Here is an 11,291-nt window from a genome sequence, read left to right on the forward strand (position 1 = left end):
TAGAGACGTGGCCTGGTGGTCTGGTGGCCTGGTGGCCTGGTGGTCTGGTGGCCTGGTGGTCTGGTGGCCTGCTGGTCTGTTGGCCTGCTGGTCTGGTGGCCTGGCATCTCAACAGAAGAGAGACGTGGCCTGGTGGCCTGGCATCTCAATGGAAGAGAGACGTGGCATGGTGGCCTGGCATCTTAATGGAAGAGAGACGGGAACTGGTGGCCTGGTGGCCTGGCATCTCAACAGAAGAGAGACGTGGCCTGGTGGCCTGGCATCTTAATGGAAGGGAGACGTGGCCTGGTGGCCTGGCATCTTAATGGAAGAGAGACATGGCCTGGTGGCCTGGCATCTCAATGGAAGGGAGACGTGGCCTGGTGGCCTGGCATCTCAATGGAAGGGAGACGTGGCCTGGTAGCCTGGCATCTCAATGGAAGAGAGACGTGGCCTGGTGGCCTGGTGGCCTGGCATCTCAACAGAAGAGAGACGTGGCCTGGTGGCCTGGCATCTCAACAGAAGAGAGACGGGACCTGGTGGCCTGGCATCTCAATGGAAGAGAGACGTGGCCTGGTGGCCTGGCATCTCAATGGAAGAGAGACGTGGCCTGGTGGCCTGGCATCTCAATGGAAGAGAGACGTGGCCTGGTGGCCTGGCATCTCAATGGAAGAGAGACGTGGCCTGGTGGCCTGGCATCTCAATGGAAGAGAGACGTGGCCTGGTGGCCTGGCATCTCAATGGAAGGGAGATGTGGCCTGGTGGCCTGGCATCTTAATGGAAGAGAGACGGGACCTGGTGGCCTGGCATCTCAATGGAAGAGAGACATGGCCTTGTGGCCTGGTGGCCTGGCATCTCAATGGAAGGGAGACGTGGCCTGGTGGCCTGGCATCTTAATGGAAGAGAGACGGGACCTGGTGGCCTGGCATCTCAATGGAAGAGAGACATGGCCTGGTGGCCTGGTGGCCTGGCATCTCAACAGAAGAGAGACGGGACCTGGTGGCCTGGTGGCCTGGCATCTCAATGGAAGAGAGACGTGGCCTGGTGGCCTGGCATCTCAATGGAAGAGAGACGTGGCCTGGTGGCCTGGCATCTCAATGGAAGAGAGACGTGGCCTGGTGGCCTGGCATCTCAATGGAAGAGAGACATGGCCTGGTGGCCTGGTATCTTAGTGGAAGAGAGACATGGCCTGGAAGAGAGACATGGACTGGTGGCCTGACATCTTAATGGAATAGAGACATGGCCTGGTGCCCTGGCATCTAAATGGAAGAGAGACATGGCCTGGTAGCCTGGCATCTTAATGGAAGAGAGACAGGGCCTGGTGGCCTGTTTTAATGGAAATGGGGCATTGTCCTCTCCTCTCCGTTGTCTCCAACCCTGTGATTAACACAAAGCAATTCCTTGGTGAGAGTTTCAAAGAGAGTTTCCTTCTGTGAATTTTGTCCCTTGGGCTTGATGTCACACTTAAAGATTCATCATGGAAAGCAATCATGTCCCTCTGCTGCTGGAGGGCACCATGCAAACACGGATAAAGAAAGACAGAGAGAGAGAGGAGAGAGAGAGAGAGAGAGAGGAGAGAGAGAGAGAGAGAGAGAGAGAGAGAGAGAGAGAGAGAGAGAGAGAGAGAGAGAGAGAGAGAGAGAGAGAGAGAGAGAGAGAGAGAGAGAGAGAGAGAGAGAGAGAGAGAGAGAGAGAGAGGAGAGAGAGAGAGAGAGAGAGAGAGAGAGAGAGAGAGAGAGAGAGAGAGAGAGAGAGAGAGAGAGAGAGAGAGAGGAATTCCCCACAGACATGCTGCTGAGAAGACGTCCATTCCGGAGTAGGTAAAAGTAATTTCAAAGTGTTTGAATTGTTTTATTGCCACAGGCTTGGTCACAGGCTCAGCGGAAGTTTGTCAGGAGGACAGATAGAGGCACAGGAGCCTCATTAGAAAAAACAGCACCAAAGTGCTCACTGTGGATACATTCACATATCCTTGTCCTTGTCAGGAACGGATCTCCAATCCCCGAAGGTCGAATTCCTGCACCAGACCTCTGAGATTATATCCTGTTGAATTAATCTTTCAATATGTTTTAAAATCGGCCCCCTCTTCGTCACTGAATTACCCACCCCCTTCAACTCTAATGATTGATTTCAAGGTCTGGCTGCCAACCTCCCTGAGCTCAGCGGTGCACACAGTCCCACAGGATTCTATTCTCAATAGCCACAGCAGCCATTTTATATTCATCCCCCCAACGTTTTGACAGAAGGGATAACACAGAGACATAATTGATTATCCGCTGTGACCCTGTTATGTCTACAACATCAGACTTGGAGAGCTCCAGATGTCTTGTGTGGTATTGCTAGCCATAGCAGCACTGCCTTGGCTAAAATGAGAATAGAACCACGGCCTCATCTGTGGAAAGAAGAGCAGGCCTAATCCTGCATGTAAACTGGGAATTCAGTGCATTTGTAGATGTGGTGGTGAACATTTTGGAGCAAAATGGCCGCCTGGCATCACCCAGGTGGGTGCTACACAATTAGTAGTGGTTCAGATTACAGGGGCCCGGGGAGAGTTAGGCAACCCCATAACAAATCAGTCCCCCCCAAATGTCAATGTCTATTTTGGTAGCATTATGGGGTGAGTTTCTGGTTTCCAGTCCCCCTTACGATTCACGGTGCTTTGAGCATTGTAAAAGGCCATATAAGCCATTACTCGTAGTTCAGATTTGCAAGGAGAAAGACTGGGTAGTACTGCAGGGTAAGTACCGTAAACAGGTTCATTAGAAGACACTAGTTTAAATGTTCATTTCAAAGGTAAATTCATAGCCAAATATGCTGGAAGTTGCTTCCCATTGGGCACACTATGTACTTTCAAAGTGGAAAATTGGGTAATATTTGGTAGACATGTTGATTAATGAGATTCCAACCTATTTTCACTCACTCAAAAAGGCAGCCAAAAGTCAGTTGAAATCCCAATGTGTTATCGCTATGCTTTCAACCATCTAAAAGCACAACCAAATTCCAATGGAAAATGGAAAATCAATGGAAATTCCAATGGAATTGCAATGGAAAATCAATGTCAGATCTTTTGTTTCGTTGTCACCTAAACGTGTTATCACTGCGCTTTCAACCAAATGACCTGGACTGCAATTGAGATGATTAAGGTGCATGATACAAATGATCAATGCCGTTTGAGATTCTGTGCAGATTATAGCACCAACCTGCGACGCTGAACATACACGCTTTCTATGATTACATAAGAACGCATTTATTGTTACAGTAATCTCAAAATATGGCCATGCATGTGTTACTCATTTTAAGGTTGAATAAATACTGTTACATTAGTTTGTAAGATAGCCTTAATATTAGGCTATTTACTGTCTTACAAAAGTAATATTGACTTGTGTTTGGTTGAAACACAGCCAAATATCAACATTTAAAGGAGATGTATCTACTGCTTGGATAGTTCCATCAGAACCACTGGCTTAATCCCATTCTTTATTCGTTTGTTTTTGTTGAGATGGAGATGTTTATCCATCATTTGTTAATAGCCTATTTACCATATTAAAAAAGTGATGTTGAATTGTGTTGAGTTGTCAATGTAACCAAATTCAGGATTCTGAAGGAGATGTATCTTCTGTAGCGTCATTGATGAGATGCACAAAACATTAAGAGTACCTGCTCTTTCCATGACCAGGTGAATCCAGGTGAAACCTATGATCCTTTATTTAACCCAGCAAGTCAGTTAAGAACAAATTCTTATTTTCAACGACGGCCTAGGAACAGTGGGTTAACTGCCTTGTTCAGGGGCAGAACGACAGATTTGTACCTTGTCAGCTCGGGGATTCAATCTTGTAACCTTTCAGTTACTAGTCCAACGCTCTAAGCACTAGGCTACCCTGCCGCCCCATTTATTGATGTCCCTTGTTAAATCCACTTCAATCAGTGTAGATGAAGGGGAGGAGACAGGTTAAAGAAGGATTTTTACGCCTTGAGACAATTAAGACATGGATTGTGTGTGTGTGCCATTCAGAGGGTGAATGGGCGAGACAAAATCAGTGCCTTTGAACGGGGTATGGTAGAAGGTTCCAGGTGCACCGGTTTGTGTCAAGAACGCTGCTGGGTTTTTCCCACTCAACAGTATCCCGTGGTGATCAAGAATGGTCCACCACCCAAAGGACATCCAGCCAACTTGACACAACTGTGGGAAGCATTGGAGTCAACATGGGCCAGCATCCCTGTGGAACACTTTTGACACCTTGTAGAGTCCAAGCCTTGACGAATTGAGGCTGTTCTGAGGGCAAAAGGGGGATGCAAGTCAATATTAGGAAGTTGTTCCCAATGTTTGGTATACTCAGTGTATGATTGATAAAATATGGTTACATTTAATTTGCTCTGTTGAACCTACCATTTGGGATGACTTCGATAGCAACAGTGAATCTATTTAGGTGTTAAGGATCTCTCAATCATCATTCTCATGATAGCACATTGGTAATAGTCAGTGACAAATGTCAAAGCTAAGCAGGACTGGGCTTGGTTAAATCTGGGTTGGAGACCAAAGGGAAATCTGTAGGTAGATCATCCAGTAGGAGGTGCTGCCCAGCCTATAGGTTTATTCTTATAGTGGATATTACCCTGAAGATCTGTAGCTGTTTCAAAGATACAAATTCTACATATTTTATGCAAGGTTTGTCTTTGTTGAAAATTGGTTACCATCATGGCAATTCTGTGGTTGAAATTTTACCCTCAAATCAACAGATTACATTGATTACTTTTTTCAAATCCAATGTATTTTCCACATACAGTATATTCCACGTCACAATACGTTGACAAATTAGGTTCAAACAATATTGATTTAACCAGTTGGTGCCCAGTGGGTTACGATCAACATTTGCAAGGCAGAGGATTTTCCTTCATAGCTTACAACCAAATGATAACATGCTACTTGTATTGACTATTGTCATCAAGTTCAGATTAACCATCCCAGAACTTGAACTATCTTGCATATGTAGTTTCTTTTCATCCCTTTTTTCTCCCCAATTTCATGGTATCCAATTGGTAGTAGTTACAGTCATCTCATCGCTGCAACTCCCATACGGACTCAGGAGAGACAAAGGTCAAGAGCCACGCATCCTCCGAAACACAATCCAACCAAGTCGCACTGCTTCTTGACACAATGCCCATCCAACCCAGACGCCAGCTGCACCAATGTGTCAGAGGAAACGCCGTACACCTGTTGACCGTGCACTGCACCCAGCCCACCACAGGAGTCACTAGTGCGCAATGAGCCAGACAAACCCTCCCTAACCCAGACGACGCTGGGCCAATTGTGCGCCGCCCCATGGGCATCCCGGTCACAGCCGGTTGTGACAGAGCCTGGACTCGAACCCAGAATCTCTAGTGACACAACTAGCACTGTGATGCAGTGCCTTAGACCACTGCACCACTCAGGAGGCCTTGCATTTGCATTTTATTCATTCATTTATTTGCATTGTATGTCCTACAGTCTGTGGGTATAACACTTGCAGCAAATCCATCTCAAACACGTGAACTGCTTACAGGAAGTCAACTTTAGCCCACAGAGAGCACTTCCTGTTTCAGTTCCTTGTGGCCATAAAGCGCTGACAGCATCATAAATCTCAGCACTGGACCAACATCAACAACAGTAGATTTCCCTGCTTATCTTAATGGGCTTTATGAAATCAATGTCACCTACTTATTTTCTCTATTACAATGGAAAACTAATTCGTTTGGACGTTTTTCAAAGATGAGCTATCTGACCCTTTCCATCCTACTTAGATTTTCTTACTAAACATTTAACCCACCTATTTAATCATTTATTTTCCCACCATAAAAAAATATAAAGCACTTTGGCAATGGGTGGTGTTATGTAGCGTGCTGTGCATCCATGACCAAAGGTCCCAGCTAGAAGATTCAGTGAACTTGGTATTGGGTCACCTGGGGTGAAGTCCGCTTCTTTATAAGCCAGGTCAGTGAGTTTGTATTATGCATGCAGGGTTGTTTACTTAACCTTATATTGTTAGACGGGGGCTTTTTCTTCACATCGATCTTCAATGTGACTTGAACCCGAAAACCTTAAGTAGATACGGTGGATATCATTGATCCAGTTATTTAATTTATTGAATGTTCTCTAATTTGGATGATTGTTATGTAGCTATGAGAGTTCTTCACCTTGTGAAATGCAGGTCGAGGTGTGTGTATGTGCATGCATATATGTGTGCGTGTGTGTATGTGTGTATGTGGGTGCATGTGCGCGTGCCCTCACGTTATGGGCAGGACATAGACACTTGACCAACAAATCAAATCAAATCAAATTGTATTTGTCACATGCGCTGAATACAACAGGTATTTCACCTTACAGTGAAAAGCTTACTTAAAAGCCCTTAACCAACAATGCAGTTTTAAGAAAAATACCTAAAGAAAAAATAAGAAATAAAATTAACAATAATTAAAGAGCAGCAGTAAAATAACAATAGCAAGATAATAACAGAGAGTAGCAGCAGCGTAAAGAGGGGGGGGGGGCAATGCAAATAGTCTGGGTAGCCATTTGATTAGATGTTCCTGTAGTCTGATGGCTTGGGGGTAGAAGCTGTTTAGAAGCCTCTTGGACCTAGACTTGGCGCTTTGGTACCGCTTGCCGTGCGGTAGCAGAGAGAACAGTCTATGACTAGGGTGGCTGGAGTCTTTGACAATTTTTAGGGCCTTCCTCTGACACCGTCTGGTATAGAGGTCCTGGATGGCAGGAACTTTGGCCCCGTTGATGTACTGGGCTGTACGCACTACCCTCTGTAGTGCCTTGCGGTCGGAGGCCGAGCAGTTGCCATACCAGGCAGTGATGCAACCAGTCAGGATGCTCTCGATGGTGCAGCTGTAGAACCTTTTGAGGATCTGAGGACCCATGCCAAATCTTTTCAGTCTCCTGAAAGGGAATAGGTTTTGTCGTGCCCTCTTCACGACTGTCTTGGTGTGCTTGGACCATGTTGTGTAATATGTGTGTTTATCTTGCAATTGAACTCCATATTACCTCTTTGGACCTGGGTGTGTGGAGGAGTGGGGGGGGGGTTCATAACACATCAACACTCTGCTGCAACTCTTACTGTCAGCGCCATCACACTAATGTGTGTGAAGAAGTCATTCCAAGCACCACTGCTCTCTCTCCCTTTAGTCATTAAACTTTTCAAGGGGCTTCGCACCATTTAGAAGGAGATTACAGATATTATTATGTTGTAGCTAGTATTTGTTTGGTTTCTTTAAAGCTTGTTGAGTTATCACCCAGAGGAAGCTAAAGCTGTACGCTTCTCAGAACCATTGACAGCATAGGTACTTTGTGGTTTATTCAGTTGTGACTTGATTCTCGACTTTGTTAGCATGCTAGCTCCTAAATAGCTAGCACAGCAGGCTAGCAGCTGGCCCATTGCTCTACATGTTGAATGGAACTGTGTTGTCACTGTGGTGCTCCATGTAGACACACAACCATTACAGTAGTGTCAGCCCCCCCCCCCCCTTCGCTAGCCCCATTGCCTCCTTGGTATTATAGTCATTAGCGGCGATAGCTGTTAGATCATGCTCATGAAGTCAAAGCTGCCTGTGGTGGCAATTAAAATAACCATCACTGTCTGTGGTGGGAGGATGGAGAGGATGGATAGGAAGGGGAGGGTTCTTGGGATCATTTGGAATAATTGAAATGGCTGGAGCTGTCCCAAGAGTTGGGCGTGTGTAGGGAGACACGCTGTGTGTGTGTGTGTGTGTGTGTGTGTGTGTGTGTGTGTGTGTGTGTGTGTGTGTGTGTGTGTGTGTGTGTGTGTGTGTGTGTGTGTGTGTGTGTTATTACCACCCTCTATGGGTGCTTGTTTCCAGTCTTTCTCCCTCTCCCTCCTCCCTTTACATACCCCCCCCCCCCCCTCCGGTTCTCCCACTCCTCTCCTCCTCTCCCCTCCCCCTCGCTCTCACTGTCTCTGTCTCTCTCTCTCCCTCCCCCTCCCGTACCCCTCTCTCCCTCTCCTCCCCTCCCACATCTCTCTCCCTCTCCCTGTCTCTGTCTCTCTCCCTCCTTATCTTCCTACCCCTCTCTATTCCCCTCTCCCATTCTTTGCCTCTTTCCCTCTCCTTCCCCCTGTCTCTCTGTCTCTCCCTCCCCCTTTCCACTCTCTCTCTCTGTCTCTCTCTCTACCTCTCCCTCTCTCTCTCCCTCCCTCCCCCCTCTCCACTCTCTCTGTCTCTCTCTCTCCCTCTCTCTCTCTGTCTCTCTCTCTCTCCCTCCCCCTCCTCATCTCCCATTCTCTGTCTCTCTCCCTCCCTCTCCCCCCTCTCTGTCTCTCTCCCTCTTGCTCCCCCTGTCCCTCTCCCTCTCCCACTCTGTCTCTCTCCCTCTCTCACTCTCTCTCTCTCCCTGATGGCCACAGACCCTGGCATTCCACTCACTCAGCACTAACAGTTTAACTCAGGGCACGACAGGCGTGTTTTTGTGTGTGTGTGCACCTGTGCACGTGCGTGTGTGTGTGGTTGGCATTGTGGCAGGCAAGCAGAAAGGCAGGCAGGCTGGGCACATATGTCCCGACAGCGATACCAGGCCATGGCAACACATTAACACTTGTTAATATCAGCAGGATGAGCCGTGGTGGCACAGCGACAGGTAGTGATGTAACGTAGCCTTCAGGGTGCCCAGTAACTGGCAGCAGTGCTCGCTGTGGTGAGATTGCTTTCCTCTTCGCATTTCCTATTAAGAAGAGGAACTCATGTGCTAGGCTAGTGTAATGCTAGCTGTGCTATGCTAATAATGATAATAACAATAATAATAACACTAATAGTAAGTAGAGCGATGTTCATTTACAGACAGAAATTACAAAGTGCTTTACATTGTGAGCGACCATTAAAAAATACTTAACAGGTAAAACAGGTAAAAACATTAAGCGGGAATTAAAAGATCACTAATGGCCTAGTAAAATACAAGATACACAAAATAATAAAGGCTTGTGTAACGCTAGCTGTGTGCTATGCTAGGCTGTACGTAGTGTGATAAGGCTTGTGTAATGCTAGCTGTGCTATGCTAGGCTTTATGTAGTGTGGTAAGGCTTGTGTAGCCAGGCTTTATGCAGTGTGGTAAGGCTTGTGTAATGCTAGCTGTGCTATGCTGGGCTTTATGCGGTGTGGTAAGGCTTGTGTAATGCTAGCTGTGCTATGCTAGGCTGTGGTCATGTATTCCAATCTGTTTGCTGATATGGAAGGCTTCAGTTTTCCAATGGACGATGTCATTTAGCCAGAGGAAGAGACCTTCAACCCTAGTTATTGTTGCTCCTATTCAAGACTGCCAGAGATACTGGGCTGAATGCTTGTAGGCCCATGTGTCAAGATGTGTACATGTCTGTGTGAGAGGGTGAGTGTATTGCATAATCACTTATGTATAGCCTACTACCTGCATAATAAACCTGCCAGCCATATATAGTCTCCATTTCTCAGGTTGTTTCCTTCTACAGATGTAGGATCTTAATTTGAGCCAGTTGCTACAGAAAGAAAATAATCCTGAAGCAACAGGAAATGTGAATTATTAAATGGATTATAATTAATGGAGAAAAGCAGCTTGTGTAGTACATTTGACTGCTGTGTGATATCATTTCAAGACTTGTGAACATAAAGATCAGTCAAGGAGTTTTACCATGTACAGTGAGCTCCAAAAGTATTGGGACAGTGACTCATTTATTTTTTTTATTTTTTTGTACTACAATCACTATGAGGTTAAGGTGCAGACTGACAGCTTTAATTTGAGGGAACCGTTTAGAAACTACAGCACTTTTTGTACATTGTCCCTCCATTTTATGGGACCAAAAGTATTGGGACAAATTCACCAATTTGTGTGTTAAAGTAGTACAAAATGTTGTATTTGATCCCATATTCCTAGCACGTTGGATGCATTTGCTGTTTGTTTTGGTTGTGTTTAAAATTATTTTGTGCCCAATAGAAATGAATGGTAAATAATGTATGAATTGTGACTAATGATGAGTGAGAAAGTTACAGATGCATAATATTGATATTTCTCACATTATTCACCATTCATTCAGGACAATCCATAATTATGGTAGCACCCACGTTAATGTAGAAGTGTTTAGAAACATATTCTATTGTTATTTGACTCCAAAATGACACAATACATTATTTACCATTGTCCAAGAGTTTTTTCCTATAGACTTACGTTTGTCATTGCCTTTAACAAGCTAGGTTTCCATCCAATTGGGGATACATTTTAATGTGAATATTCTAAAATCTGCATAAAAACACTATGCAACTTTTTTCACCATAGATGTGTTTCCGTCAAATTGACTTGTTGTCCATCACAGGCTGTGCGTGCATATAAAAAGTACTTTTGTTGTGATATTCTCATATACAGCCTAAAAAAGACATGTTCAGCTGGTTCCGCACTGCATTTTCAACTCTGCTGATGGTTTTGTCACTAAACATGCTGCATTATATAGTGAATGTGCCCATTCTGGTCTTGGTATCTGCACTCTAGCCAACGGCTCACAGATACAGTGAGATTATAGCCTACATGATGAGATTATTATGGACAAAATATTATTTATTTTTGTCAAATGGCAGCTAAGCATCGGTCATCATGTCACCAAAATTAGACCCTGGATATTTACCGTTTTTGCCGATTGCTTACACACTGAAAGTGAATGCTTAGACAAAGGCACCATAAGTACAAACACATTTTCTGCTTTGCACTTTATTTGCAATTCTGCAACACACTGTTTCTTACATTAGGCACTTCGTTCAAGAATGAAATCTCTTGTAATCATTGGGAAATCACTTCTATTCAAAATGCAAAACCTATCTGAAATTGGCAACACCCCCACACACATGAAAACACTTCTACAGTAATATAACACCAGTTAGTCTGAGCCTTAGCACTACAAGTAGACCTCAGGTAAACTCACCTCTTTTGTGAGAACTTTGCAAACATGTAGGCACTGAGAGAGAGAGGAAGAGGAAGAGGAGTAGGAGGAGGACAAGAACAAAGAACGGAACCAGGCAATAGACATAGACATATTTCTGACAACATTAGGGCCACTTTGGTGGACCATGTCATAGATCATGGCCTGACAATGAGGGAGTCTGGGCAGAAATTCCAGCTCAACCTGAGTCCAGCCCAACCTGAGTCGCAACACGGTAGCATCCATAATACGGACATTTAGACTGGAGAACAGGTGCAGTTGAAGTCGGAAGTTTACATACACCTAGGTTGGAGTCATTAAAACTTGTTTTTCACCCACTCCCCAAATTTCTTGTCAACAAACTATAGTTTTGGCAAGTCGGTT

The sequence above is a fragment of the Salmo salar genome, chromosome 07 (assembly GCF_965601325.2).
Source record: "Salmo salar chromosome 07, fSalSal1, whole genome shotgun sequence".
NCBI lineage: Eukaryota > Metazoa > Chordata > Actinopteri > Salmoniformes > Salmonidae > Salmo > Salmo salar.